The 14,719-nt window shown below is 40.8% G+C and overlaps 2 long non-coding RNA genes across 4 annotated transcripts in view; one reads left to right on the top strand and one right to left on the bottom strand.

Annotated features, from left to right (window-relative positions):
* Window positions 1–41: 41 nt before the first annotated feature.
* LOC105713947 (uncharacterized) lies at window positions 42–14,663 on the top strand. The gene is made up of 4 exons (XR_001106693.2): window positions 42–251; window positions 434–532; window positions 2,064–2,136; window positions 14,385–14,663. It is a non-coding gene; the product is annotated as an uncharacterized LOC105713947 (long non-coding RNA).
* The window catches only part of LOC105713948 (uncharacterized), a 28,927-nt gene continuing 14,439 nt past the window's right edge, over window positions 232–14,719 (bottom strand). For 2 of the 3 annotated variants that reach the window (XR_001106694.2, XR_010344088.1), the window contains 3 exons: window positions 13,003–13,102; window positions 8,401–8,667; window positions 232–980 (listed from right to left, as the gene is read on the bottom strand). This is a non-coding gene — a long non-coding RNA (uncharacterized LOC105713948). Of the gene's footprint in view, window positions 981–8,400; window positions 8,668–10,310; window positions 12,228–13,002; window positions 13,103–14,719 lie in introns of those variants that run through there. The other variant, XR_010344089.1, reaches the window with a different exon arrangement.

Below are 14,719 nucleotides of genomic sequence, written 5' to 3'. Positions count from 1 at the left end.
GCGGTCCCGGACGGGGAGCGCGACCCCGGTGCAACAGCTCGGGGAGCACGCGGGCTGCGTCCGGAAGGGACCCGAGTCTGCGAGCAGAGAGCAAACCGGGCGGAAATTCGTTCTTCCCACACTCTGCCCGCGGGGACGCAGGCGGAGAAAGAGGAGACGGCGGAGGGAGGACAGACCCCGGCAGGGGGAGGAGGAAACGCTAAATGGCTCCACGTCTGGTCAGCCCGAGCCCGGGATGCCAAGTGAGAAAAGTAGGGATTAAAAACAGCTGTACAGGTCGGACGCGCTGGGCTGGGGGCGGGGGAGGATTACCGGGCGAGCAAACGGGATTTGCAGACAGAGACCTTTTTATTTTAGACGAGTACACCAGCCGCTTCTGAGCAGTGGGAGCGCGCCTGGCCTTCCTCGTTTTTAAGTCACTTGTTCCATCCAGGTGCCACCCTGTGGGAAGTTTGGGCAGCACGAAGGCCGCCAGCATTCTGCAGGAAGTTTGGAGAGCACAGGGTTGCCTGCAGAAGGCCGTAAGAAGATGGTAGGTGAACCCAATCTTACGGTTGCTACTTGGGTTTTTGACGTCGCTGTACTAGTAGCTGAGGAGAGGCTCCACCCCCTTTTAAGTGTCTGAAGGGAGTATTTACTCCATCCTGCTGTGGGCTAGAACTTGAAGATATTACAGAACTGGTTCTGCCACCGTGAAAGTGTCTCTGCCGCATTTTGGTGATTCAGTTCCATGAACTCTCCTCCAGTAATAGAGCCCTTGGGATAGGCTCTGCTCCTGTGCACATACATAATAACCTTCACAGATCCGAAGGTAACCGCTTCCTTCCTGCAAGGCCCTCCTGCTTCATGCCTGGACTTGCAGTGATCTTCAAAGTCTTTAGGCCCAGAAATGTTCAGGCCTGGCTCAGTTGGGGAAGCATTATTATTTATTATCTATAGGGAATGAAGCATTTAATCAGTGGCTCCTTTGGGGTCAGTCCCTGGTGAGAATGAGAATACACAAAGAAGACCTGTTAATTACTGTTCATTTATGTGAACCATCTTGCTAAAAATAAGGACCCTCCCCCCATCCAAGGTGTTTGAGAAAACCCAAGTTTTGGGCACCTACTCTGCAACAATGTGGAAAATTAAAGGAAAGATACAGATCCTCACCTTAAGAGAATGACAATCTAGTGGGAAGGGCAATGCATTGAAAGGTTAGATAATAATAAAAGGCAGTAAGACAGAACACCGCAAAAACGAAAATGGTATATATATATATATATATATATATATTTTTTTTTTTTACATGATCTCCCTCTATTGCCCAGACTGGAGTGCAGTGGCTTGATCTCTGCTCACTGCAGCCTTGACTTCCAGGGCTCAAATGATCTGCACACCTCAGCCTCCCAAGTAGCTGGGACTAACAGGTGCCTCTGGCAATGCCCAGCTGATTTTTGTATTTTTTTATAGAGAGGGAGTTTTGCCATGTTGCCAGTCTGGTCTTGAACTCCTGGTCTCAAGCAATCCTCCTGCCTTGGCCTCCCAAACTGCTAGGATTACAGGTATGAACCACCACACAGGGCGACAAATGATTTTTAGTAATTCCATGTTTCACAGTAATTGCTTCATTTAGCAATTAATATAGGCAAGTAATAGAGGCAAGTTCTGAATTTAGAGAAAGATGAGATTGTTGGCAAGGTAGTCAATGGTGACTTTGTGCGTGAGCAGGAACCTTGGCTTTCAGGGAGATGAGTCAAGATGATAGTACTGGGAGATCAGTGCTGAGGGGTGGAGCTGTGATAGTCCCAAGGTGCAGCTCCTGGCCTGAGAGTGTGAGGAAGGCATCTAGAAGAGGGGAAGCCTGTACTGAGTTTGAGGGGTGAGTGGTGTTACCTAGATAGAGGAAGATGAGCAGGCACTCGAGGAGAAGCCTGGCAACATATGCAAGAGAGGGATTTAGGAACCTCTACATCTTCTGTCTGCATATTTAGGGTGAGCTTTATTAACGTATTATTTAACAGTATCATACACCCTAGCTTATACAGTGACTTGACATAAATATTCCTTTATTCCCCTTTAAGGATTTCAGCAGGCAGCTGATGTAATCATACTTGCACTGCAACCTCAAGAGGAATCTCTGCCTAAATAAACGAAGTAGGTGCTATACAAAGAAAATGTTGTCTTCCTAGTTCTTGCCTTCTAGGACCTTGAAATCTGTGACACTAATAAGTGAGATACGTGGATAGAGCATCCAGACTGAGGCATTCAGCTGTACCACACACATAGGCATCCTGTAGATACTGTGTATGTATCTCCCTCGACCAGGCCAATATGGGCCCTGTCTCTGGACCTTGTGCTTTACAGGGCTGTGTTCCAGTCCTCCTCTGGCCGTGCCCCTCCAAATAAGAACAGGATTTCAGGCCTCAAAGGACATGTGCACACCCTTACCCATCTCCTTCTCAGGGTTCTCTAGACCCTGGAATTCCTGTGTAACTGCCTAAGTATATATAGGCTGCCTTCACATCTGTCTTCCCAGTGACCAATCATGCCACAAGTGTATATGCTCCTAGGGCCAAGGGAAGGGCAACGAGGTAGCTATGCAAAAGGAATCAGGAGATGTGGGCTGGAGTTTCTACTGGGAGGCCCCCAGCAGACCCCTCATAATTCAGGAGCCAGAGCTGGGAAGGGCAGCCGTGGACCAGTGAGTGACCTTTCACACTGTAACCCTGGGCTTCTCAAATATTGAAGACAGGCCTGTCTATGTGTAGCTATTTTTGGAGGGGAGAAAGTAAATGTACTTTGATTTTAGAAAGTACAAGGAGAAAAAAATCAGGAGTTTGAAAGAAAGCGTTTTGTTTATTTTTGGTTGTTTTTTTTTGTTTTGTTTTTCTTTTTTTTGAGACAGAGTCGCACTCTTTTGCCCAGGCTGGAGTTCAGTTGCATGGTCTCAGCTCATTGCCACCTCCACCTTCTGGGTTCAAGCAATTCTCCTGCCTCAGCCTGCTGAGTAGCTGGGATTACAGGAGTGTGCTACCACACCTAGCTAATTTTTGTATTTTTAGTAGAGACAGCGTTTCACCATGTTGGCCAGGGTGGCCTTGAACTCCTGACCTCGTGATCTGACCGCCTTGACCTCCTAAAGTGCTGGGATTACAGGTGTGAGCCACCACGCCTGGCCAGAAAGCGGTTTTTAGAAATGTAAGTTCTACTTTATTATAATATAGGCTATGCTTAATTTTCTATAAAAAGCAATGCTTTTTGTAAAAGCAAGGACACAATTGTCTCTAGGTAAATGAATGTCTCTTAACTATGTAATGTTTTTGTTAATGGATGGATCCAGGCTTGATCAGGTTCCAGGAGATTCAAGTATTGATTATGCTTAAGTGTATAATTTTCATAATCACAAATGGAAATCCAGGAAGGAATGCCATTCATGAGAGAAGACAAGAGCTTTGTCATTTCACTTTTGGAAAGCTTGCACTTTAAATCTCAAGTGCACTGCAGGGTAGTTTTAGAAGTCAGAAGCACAAATACGTTTAGGCTGGTTCCATGACACAAGCATGTGGTGTAAGGGCTCTCAGGAGTCTTGCCCAGGCATGGAATCTTCTCGGGCTTGCCACGGTTGTATACCTGTCTTCCCAAGCAACCTGTGGTTCCCTTGAACTTCAGCTACAGAGGTATGAAGGATTCCAGGCGTGTCTTCAGCAACCCCTGGAGCTGGCAGGATTTGGTCAGGCAGTGCCCTGGTGCCTATGGGTGAGGGGGAGGGGAGGTCTGGTTGCAGAGGGTGCGAGGAGGTGGAGCCAGCCCAGTTCTGCTGGAGCAGCATCCTGGAGCTTACTCCGGCAGCCTGCAGGAATGGTAGCTGTTTCCTCCCCTCAAGGGAGCCAACCCCAGACCAGCTGTATGGCCTCTGACACAGACGAAGTAGGAAACAGGAGAGTCCCCACTGATCCCTTGGCATAATATCAGATGTCCCCCAAATTTGTCTTTCTATGAGCTGCATCTTAGCCCCAGCCTGAGAGACAAGTTTCTTTTCCTTGGGAATTAGGGATGTCAAAGAGATACCCACTGGTTTACAGAATATCCACCAATTCTCCATTTCCTGGGAAATAGAGGAATGCAAGTCTCTGGCCAGGTACCAGCCTATTAAATCAGAATCTCTAGACAACAAAACTATGGCATCTGTGTTTGTAAGTTTACCAGGTGATTTTTATGCACACTCAAGTTTGAGAAAACCAATAGACAATACTTCAAAACACCTATTTATGATTGGCTGATCATGTAACAACAGTAATAATATAATAAAAACTGGCATTTACGTAGTGCTTAGTGAAGGCCAGGCAGTGATCTAAGCACTCTACATAAAATAACTCATTTATTTCCATAACTACCTGGTGAGGTAGAAGCAATTATTGTCTTCATTTTACAAAGAAGCTCTTTAAAAATATAGGATCCTAGCCCCACCCCCAGAAAATTGGATGTGGAACCTTCAGAATAGGGCCTAGAGATTTTATTTAGCACATTACCAGGTATTGCCTGGTGAAGACCCAAGCTTAGGAACCACCAAACTAGAGTTTTAAGGGCTTACTGAGACATTTCAGAATCTCCTTTGCTGGGAGGCTGAGGATAGAAAGAGAGGTAAAACAAAGCCCATGCCTTCAGAGAGCTCAGCATGGCTGGGAAGATGAATGTACAAAAGACAATAATCCGGGAGGATAATACCATTCTAGGCTAGTACAATGAGCATAATAAGCTCTAATAGCAATTATTTTGAGAGGAAAATAAGGAAAAACAAAAACATCTATGGAAAGCGAATACCATATGTGTCTCAGGCCATTTACAAAGTGACTGCTTCCAACACTCTGGATTTTTATGTCTGAGGAAAATCCTTATCCGACAGTTCAAAGAAACCTGATTTTTTGAAACCAACATGTATAAATAGACTGTGCATCTACAAGAACTACAGTGAACAGTAGGCCCTTCTGGCAAGCCTAAAGGGGCAAGGCAGATGTGGACTGAGTATAATGACTTAGGAAGTAAGGCAGATCCAAATGTTATTTATGGTTACAGTATGGAGTTTATTTACATGTAACTGAAATTTTATAGCAGTAATGTAATGTTGTCTTCCCCTAGAATGAAATTGAGTCAGTAGCCTTAGGAAATGCTCTAGGTATAAACATATCTCTTATTCTTAAGCACTAAAATATTTGTCCTTGCTGGGAACCAGAACTGTAATTGTATTTTACGATACCACTTGCCACTATTCTTTTATTTGGACTTCTACACACGACGCTAATAACATTTATTTAGCCATTTATATCCCTGCCAAACTGGAAGGATGATGGCCTTGTTTTCTTTCATTTTTGTGGTGCTAGGAACCATTGTTGAATTGTCAAAGTTTTAGTAAAGATGAGCAAAAGAAACAAAAATGTTAACAGTTATCTTTAGGTGGCAAGAAAATAAATGTTTTCATTCTACTTTTTGGCATTTTCTAAATGATATACAAATACTATGTATTTCCTCAAAATTATTTTTTAAATTTTAATAACTTTTCCTATCTAATATCTGGTTTTAACCTCAATCTAAACCTCATGCAGGAATTAGGTGAGGATTGCTCACTTCCCCAGTATGGAGGAGAGGATGCTAAGAGCTAGAGAGGTTAGTTACCTTCTGGAATGATCCACCACTATAGTGGGAGAGTGCAGACGACGATCGAAACAGATGAGCCTCAGCAGGCCCCCCACTGATATCTGCCTATATGTACAACCAGTGGGGCCAGTTCTGTGTAATACTCAAAATGTGTAACAACTGGTACAGCAAGGGCACCAGCCAGTGAGGTTTGGGCACTGACTGGTCAGAAAGGACAGCAGCCAAGAACAACCAGCCCTGCTGTCCCAGTGTCTAGCAGCTTCAGGTGGACTCACCTACTGTACTTGATTCAACTTTCTGAATGGTGCTTTAGATAGCACTCTTTTTTTTCTTGGTAATGATGTTATTTAAAACAATTTGCATAAAGCCTGGACACAATAATCAGTAACCATGAGAAGCTACACAGAGGCTTTTGGGTCCAAATGCTTCCAAATTGCAGACTTGCCTGGGGCCTACTTCTCTGAGCCCAAGTTCATCACAGTCATTCAAACTCAACAATAGCACACTGATGAGAGGGTGAAGATTATTAACTTTGACAAAAACTCGAATTTTATTTTCAATTTATAAATCAGAAATGGTCTCCCATTGTCTTCAGTGAGCTGACAGATATACTCGAAGGGAATTTACTTCTTTAAAAGTTCTATTTTTTCACAACATGATCTGAATTGTTATAATTAATGGCTTAAAACTGTTTGTAGGAGGGCACGTCTATCTCTTTTGAAGAGTATCACCTTAAAAGACTAGCAACTCATACTGTAAATTTCCGAATATTTATTATCCAAAACTGGATGGTGCATGGGTCATTCCTCCCTGCCCCCAGAGCTGCAGATGTCTCCTGATTCTAATATCACTGTATAGGGCCAAAATAAGGGAGGCAGTTTTAGACCCATGCTGCCGAAAACTGTGGCTTTATCCTGGCAAGGAACATTCTGTCAATCTCAGTAATGAAAATAGTCTTGGACAGTTAAATAATTGCCTCTATACAGTGTAAATACCCTAAAAGTGTTTGCAGATTTCATCAAAAGGCCAAATCTTCTTTTACTTAAAATCAGGAACATGGCAGGAAAGGAAATGAGAGGAAGGAAGCGTCCATCCCCTTTTCAGTCTCTGTAATTTTCTATGAAGATTTGCACTTTGATTATACTTAGTAACACCATATGCTGGAGTGGGACGCAAGATCAAAGCCTCCATGCACAGCACTGGAGCCCTTGCTGTAGGCAGGATCAAGTATTTCTGTTGGTAGAATGCTAATAGATCCATAATGACACTCCCAGCCCCCCATTCATCCCTACTTCATATCCAAAATATAATTGAGAAACCTCAAAGATGAATGCTTCCGTCATCTGTTTCATTGTCTGCTATAATATGTTGTAGACTGAAAAAGGAAAAGGTGTTGTTACCACTTAGATATTTGGAACTGAAGAATGTTCAAAAGCTGAATGTAAGTGATCAGGTTTTACTGTGTGCGTGGCTTTAGAAATTTGGAGAATAAGAGTTTGCTGAACACTATTTTTCTTTGGTTAGTGAGAGTGCAAATAACTTTTCATTTTATGTTTCTCTATAGTCAAAAGTTTTTTACAGTGAACATTTGTTTTTGTAGCTAAAAAATCTTTTGTAAACACGTATATGATGCCATTCATATCAACTCTTGCTTTTTCCATTGCCCTGCCATGCCCTGCTTCATTACAAATGGTCTTTCTTAGAAACATTTTTTAAACATCGATATATTTTGGTACTAGAAATAACCTTGGTTAGTCAGGCAATTTATTGTATACAGTGTAAAACCCCATAGGCCTTTGCAGATGTCATTTTTTAAAAAATTCAATGCTTTTCATAAACTACCCATGTGGTATATATGGGGTCCACTTGCTGTGTTTCTTGCCCTTCAACTACATCACAGTCTCCCTGATCATCTTCCCATCTATAAAAAGGGAAAAGCCTGGTCAATATTTGGTGAAACCCTGTCTCTACTAAAAATACAAAAATTAGTTGGGTGTGGTGGTGCATACCTGTAATCCCAGCTACTCCGGAGGCTGAGGCAGGAGAATCGCTTGAACCTGGGAGGTGGAGGTTGCAGTGAGCTGAGATTGAGCCACTGCACTTCAGCCTGGGCAACAGAGCAAGACCCTGTCTCCAAATAAATAAATAAATCAAATAAAAAGGGAGAAAACATACTTGCCCAATGTAAGAGTTTTGTAAACTGTATGTGAAACTGCTTAGAACACAACAAATGGTTTGAACATAGAATTGTTGCTAACATTTAAACCTCATGCATGTTTTTTCAATGAGAATCTGAGGTCCTTAGAGCAGGACCAAGTCTTTTGCACAGTGTTGTAGTCTCCTCTATAACATCCAAGGTAGAGTCTTTTCTGAAACTGTAGGTCTTTAATAAATGTTAGGTTGGGCCAGTCGTGGTGGCTTACACCCGCAATCCCAGCACTTTGGGAGGCTGAGGCAGGTGGATCATGAGGTCAAGAGATAGGTACCATCCTGGCCAACATGGTGAAACCACGTCTCTACTAAAAAGAATCAGTCAGGAGTGGTGGCAAATGCCTGTAGTCCCAGCTACTTGGGAGACTGAGGCAGGAGAATTGCTTGAACCTGGGAGGCGGAGGTTGCAGTGAGCCGAGATCACACCACTACACTCCAGCCTGGGTGACAGAGCAAAACTCCGTCTCCTCCCGGCAAAAAATTAAAAAAAAAAAAGAAAGAAAAGGTTAGGTTGAGCAAAAAATGAGGAGGAAGCTATATTCCCAGGTAACTGACCTTTTTGTCTTTTCTTGTACATTCTATTTCCATCATAGCCTTTCTCCAGGCCACCTGGGCCCCGGGCCCAGCACACACATCTTTGGCCCACAGGTTCTCTCTGGATAGCTACATAGACAGACCTGCATTCTGGGCCAGCTCTGCAGTTACTCAGCTCACAGGGAGAATCACTTGATGGTGGTGGACATTAGTTTCTTGCTCTCCGATGTAATGTCCATGATGATACATCAGTGTTTGCCCAGAAGCTTCTTGTCATCAGTAGTGGCCCTTGAGATACGAAAGGATTACATGCAAAGGAGCCAGTGGTCAGACTGGCCCTCAATACCATGTCTCAGTCTTGGAGATTCACAGTGTGCAGTAGCACATACAAAGCTTTGAGAAATCTTACAGAAAACAAAGAAATGGGGGATGGGAGATAGAACTGTTGACCTAGTTTGAGGAACACCGGGTTACATGTTTTCAAAGAGCCCTTCTAGCTTTAAACAGTAAGGAATTGATTGCATTTATTCAGTGAAACAATGAATTCATTGGAATTTGTTAATGATGCAGTTCTTTGAATACGGTGTTTTACGCAAAATTGTCACATTCTACAATGGAAGGTGCTTTTACCACGTTGTGCTTGACCAGTTCAACAACTCATGGTATCCAACTGGTTTAACATTAATCCACAGTGAACAGAATAATATTTACTGAAGTTGTCTCCAGTCTCTCACAGTTCTGGAAAGCTTATTTTGTCTCTAAACTGTCACTCAAACTAGCAAATTATTAGACGTTCATTTCCATCAGGATATAGGTGTTAGAACCCCATAGCAAGCACCATTTGGCATATTAACAATCTGGGCTAAATAACTGTTCATTCTTCAAAAGTATTATTTAGCTACCAGGCTAACAGGGAAAGGATGTTTCCTGGAAGCCTAGCCATTTAGGAAGAATTTCTGTAGTTTCACTTTTGAAATTCGTAATTAGCTACTGATACTAGTGATTTAAGCTAGTATCTTTGGGCATAGGAATGCCATGGATAATCAGCAGGTGATCCTCATTATTCCCTGAGTGACGGCATGTAAGCACCAGCTTAACTAAAATTCCAGAGTGGTTTTCCATCTGAAACAGGTGGGTACAGACACCTGCCAGAGTAATAACTGTTAATGACTAGCATTTACAGGGTGTTGATCATGCGCCAGGCACAGTCCTAAGCCCTCTATCAGTATTAAATCATTTAATGCCTCAAGGACCCCTGAGGAAGGTAGAGTTAGTTCCATCTATAGATAATGCCATCGAAGCAAAGACCAGTTAAGTAACTGGCATAAGGTCACACAGCTGGTAAGTGATGACAATGCTGGGACTTGAATTAATATTTTCTGAAAATTCTTATGCATACTTTCCACAGGAATCTTTCATCACAGTGTCCTTCTCATAGCTAGAGTCACTACTTGATACTTAACATTTTTCAGAATAAATCATCTGCCTGCTCATACATACTGTCTGAACTATAGCATTTTAAAATATGATTCTTTCAGTGGCAATTTTCCAAGCCACCAATACCTATTTTTACATATAATTAAGTCTCTTTTCTTCATTCCTACTCTACGTGTTGTATTCATGATCTCTACAATATTACCACTTATTGTATTACTTTCTCCTCCATCATATTTATTTTTAAATGAAGATTAGCTTTTTATTATGGAAGCAATGTATGTGCTTTGTAGAAAGTCAGAAAATAAAGACAACCAGCAAAAACATAAAACATTTTATTCCCACCCTTGTAAGCTGGACAATGGTACCTCAAAGATGCTTACATTCTAACCCCCAGAACCTATACCTATGTTTAGGTTACATGGCAAAGAGGAATTAGGGTTGCCAGTGGAATTAATGTTGTTAAAGAGTTGACTTTAAAATAAGGAGATTATCTTAGAGTATTGGATGGGCTCAATGTAATCACCAGGGTCTTTAAAAGTGGAAGAGGGCGGCAGAGGAGAAGTTCAGGGTGATATAATGTGAGAAAGACTGGACAGCCATTGCTAGTTTTGAAAATGGAGGAGGGGAAGCCAAGGAATGCCAGCAGCCTCTAAAAGTTGGAGAAGGGAAGGAAGTGGACTTTTCCCCAGGCCTCCAGAAAAAAATGCAATCCCGCCAATACTTTGATTTTAGTTCCATGAGACCCAGTTTCAACTTCTGACTTATAGGACTGTAAGATCATAAATTCGTATTGCTAGAAGCCACCAAATTTTTGGAAATTTGTTATGGCAGCAATAGAAAACTAATGTACACACCAACCAGTGACTATAACTGTTGACCTTTTATTATATGTATTTTTAGATCTTTTTATTTTTTTTTTTAGATGGAGTCTCACTCTGTCACCCAGGCTAGAGTGCAGTGATGCAATCTCGGCTTACTGCAACCTCCGCCTCCCAGGTTCAAGCGATTCTCCTGTGTCAGCCTCCCGAGTAGCTGGGGCTACAGGTGCATACCACCATGCCCAGCTGATTTTTGTATTTTTAGTAGAGAGGGAGTTTCGCCATGTTGGTCAGGCTGGTCTTGAACTCCTGACCTCAGGTGATCCACCCACCTTGGCTTCCCAAAGTGTTAGGATTATAGACGTGAGTCGCTGCGCCACATACATATGCCTTAAAAAAAAAAAAAAAACTAAATGAGATTATAATGTTGTAAATTGTCTATTTCCTTTTAGTATTTCTCTTTTCCTGTTAATAAAATTTCATGGCATCTAATTTTCTCCGAAATGTCTCCCCAAAGCTGGTTTGTCCAAATCAGGATTTAGGTCAGAATCATGCATTATATCTGGTTTGTGTGGTGCTCAGATGTTTTAAGATCTAAAACTGTTGTTCTTTTCATCTATACTTGTCTGATTGCTTCCCTATGCTGTCCAACATAGCTTGTTACTCTGTCTTCTGTACTTCCTATAAATTGTGATTTAGAGCTGAGAGTTTGGTTGGTTCATGTTAATAAATTTAGTCTAGAATACATCTTGGGCACTGTCATATGTTTTATTTGAAGTTACATAAGAAGACACATGCCATCTAGTGCCCACCATTACTGAAGCTCAGATTATTTGAGCACTTCCTCTGTGACTCCATTTATTTGAAGTTCTGAAACAGTGCTCATCTGTGGTGATAGAAATCAAAACAGTGATTGCCTCTGAGAATGGTGGGAATTGGCTGGACAGGATACTACAGAACTTTCTGTGTTGATGGCAATAGTCTATATCTTTTTTAGGGTGGTAATTACTCACCTGTATAGAATGGTCAAAACTGAATACTTAATATCTGTGTAGCCTTTTAATCGTCTAATTTAACTTAGGCTTTTAAATTTTTTTAAATTAAAACTTTTTTTTAAATGCAGCCCTTAGCAAACTCATTAAGCAGTGACACAATCCACTTTGCTTATTACTCTAACCCTGGCTGCTGTCTTATTCTGAATCTCTTAATACTCTGCCAGTCTTACACCTGACTACCTGTGACTTTTTTAGGCCTAGGTCTTAGCTGCCCTAGTAAGTACATGTCCTAAAACAGAGTTATGATTATACCACGTCAGTGCCCTTCACAACAATGGTCGTCAACCTAGGCTGTGTATTATTAGAATCAACTGGTATGTTAGTTGGCTCTGGCTGCCATAACAAAATACTATAGACTGGGTAGCTTAAACAACAGAGACTTATTTGCTCACAGTTCTGGAGGCCAGAAAGTCTGAGTTCATCATGCTAGAGTGGTCAGGTTCTCGTGATGGCTTTCTTCCTGGTTTGCACAGTTTAAGTTTCCCCATAACATGCAGCCAGGATTACAGACTTCTATACGTTGGTATTCAAGTGGGGTCTGTGGACCAGGAGCATCAGCATGTCCATGTTAGAAATGCAGAATATCCTGGTCTACCCTAGATCTGTGATTTCAACTCTGCATTTTAACAAGATCCCTGGATGGTTTGTATGCATGATAAAGTTTGAAAAATACTTGTCTGCAGCATCTTGCATAGGCTCCCAAACAGGTATGCAAATGCTTCATCAATCAATTTTTGTTTGCATTGAAATAGATGAGGCTTTTGTCAGCAAACCAAGTTTCAGCCTTTTTAGTCTTGGAAGCCTGTCAATGTGTGGATCTTGACTACAAATAATTGCACCTTAGTGTGAAGATTTTATGCATTGCCTATATGTTATTGTCTATCAGCAAACAACAAAAAAAAGCAGCAAATACACCCAATATTAAAAACAAGTCCTAACATTTTTGAAAATATACTCCTACCCCAGCAATTCCATCCCTACGAATAATTACTCCCTTAGCTTCAGGTAGATTTTAAAATTGATAATGAAATAGAATATGTCCTTGCACTCCAGTAGCAAAAGGGGAGAGAAGTGGCACTTAGCACAGAGCGTGAATACTCTGTAACTAATACATAATTCAGTAAACTAGTGAAAGGAAAAACATGTGTGCTTAAATAAATAGCAGAGAAGCCCTAATGCTTAAAATATTCTTATCGTGAGACATCAGAGTGTTGTTACATATGATAATATTATGTAGCATATACTGCTAGTTTTCAAAAACATTACAGTAAGTAGGCTTAATACTAGAAACATTGAAAAACATGTAGTCTTACTTGATGCTTTAGAAAGAAGTTCAAGGTCTTGTCATCCATCAAGATCATCAATATGGTTGTCAATATTAAATGTTGCTCATGAAGTACTAAAGATTCCTAGCTGACAGACAATAAAAAGTGATTAATTTTCACCTTCCCTTTTCCCATCTCTACCCATTAGAGGTACCTAATGGGTATAGTTCCTTATCTTTAAGAACTATTAATTTCTAAAACCTTTATATTTAAAATACACTCTTAATACAGTATAGCTACATGTTTAAACTCCAGCCTCAAGGATAATTTCTGCTTCTGGAAATTGGTGTTCTCCTTCTCATTTTCCTTTGATAACTTATTTGTTAATATGATTAAATAGTTTGCTAAATTATATCAAAATGGCTTTCTAGCTTAGCCATAGCATTGTTATATTCTATCCAATAGGCTAAAAATAAAAACGCTAGTCATCTTTATGAAGCACACATATATGTATACACACAAACAAATTCACCTTTTAAAAAAGGAAGCCCCGATAATGTTTTATATTTAAATTCTACTTCCCAAATGCATAAGGTTGTCATTCATCTAATTAGTGATTACATTGAACCAATAAGTTTTTACTGAATGCATGTAGTATGCCCAACAGAAATACATTCTGAAACCCAAAACTTTTTTTTTTTTTTTTTTAGGCGCAGTTTCGCTCTTGTTACCCAGGCTGGAGTGCAATGGCGCGATCTCAGCTCACCGCAACCTCCGCCTCCTGGGTTCAGGCAATTCTCCTGCCTCAGCCTCCCGAGTAGCTGGGATTACAGGCACGCGCCACCATGCCCAGCTAATTTTTGTATTTTTAGTAGAGACGGGGTTTCACCATGTTGACCAGGATGGTCTCGATCTTTTGACCTTGTGATCCACCCGCCTCAGCCTCCCAAAGTGCTGGGATTACAGGCGTGAGCCACCGCGCCCGGCCCGAAACCCAAAACTTTTTACATTGGTTATACAGAGAGAACTTACATTCTAAAATTGCAAAGTATTGAATAAAAGACCTTGCTGGTTACTGGTTCATTAAAATTTGTTTTAAAAGATTTATTGGATGTTGTTTTTCATTACCTTCCAAAACAACACTAGAAGATAGTGGCATTTCTCCCTTAAACGTTCTGTAAGAACATTTACATTAATAAAATAATGCACAGCCAGAATTAAATTTACTTTTTTCTTTTTAGCAAATACTTTTTTATATTTTTCTTAATTTTTAATGAAAAATGAATTTCTTAAAAAATTGAAATATTAGAAAAAGATATTCAATTGGAAAGTGAGTCTTAAGATCTCTCAGAAATGTTTTATGCACATATAAAAATCTATGTTTTCTATATAACTTTATGTACTACTTTATTCTGTTTTTATCCCCACAGGTGGAAGTATACCATGTACTCTTCTCTACCTTGATATTTTTTACTTGAGTCATTTTGGAGATGCTTCCATATCAGCACACGTACAGCACCTCATTTTCAATGCTGTGTAGTATTCCAAGTATGGATTCAACCACTGCTACCAATATACATTTAAATGTTTTTCCTGGTTTTTACAATCTTATAATTAAGTGATGTTGTCATAAATACCATGTAGATATGTCTTTGCATTTCAGTGCTAGTATATCTGTAGAATAGAATATCAGAAATAAAAATGCTATTCCAAAGAATATGTGCATCTATTGTTTTGATATATAATGCCCAATTTCCCTTCAAAG

The sequence above is a fragment of the Aotus nancymaae genome, unplaced genomic scaffold, assembly GCF_030222135.1.
Source record: "Aotus nancymaae isolate 86718 unplaced genomic scaffold, 86718_ANA_hifiasm-v0.15.2.pri h1tg000025l, whole genome shotgun sequence".
Lineage (NCBI taxonomy): Eukaryota > Metazoa > Chordata > Mammalia > Primates > Aotidae > Aotus > Aotus nancymaae.
The sequence above is the reverse complement of the archived record's forward strand: the minus strand, read 5'-3'. Positions and strand labels throughout refer to the sequence as shown.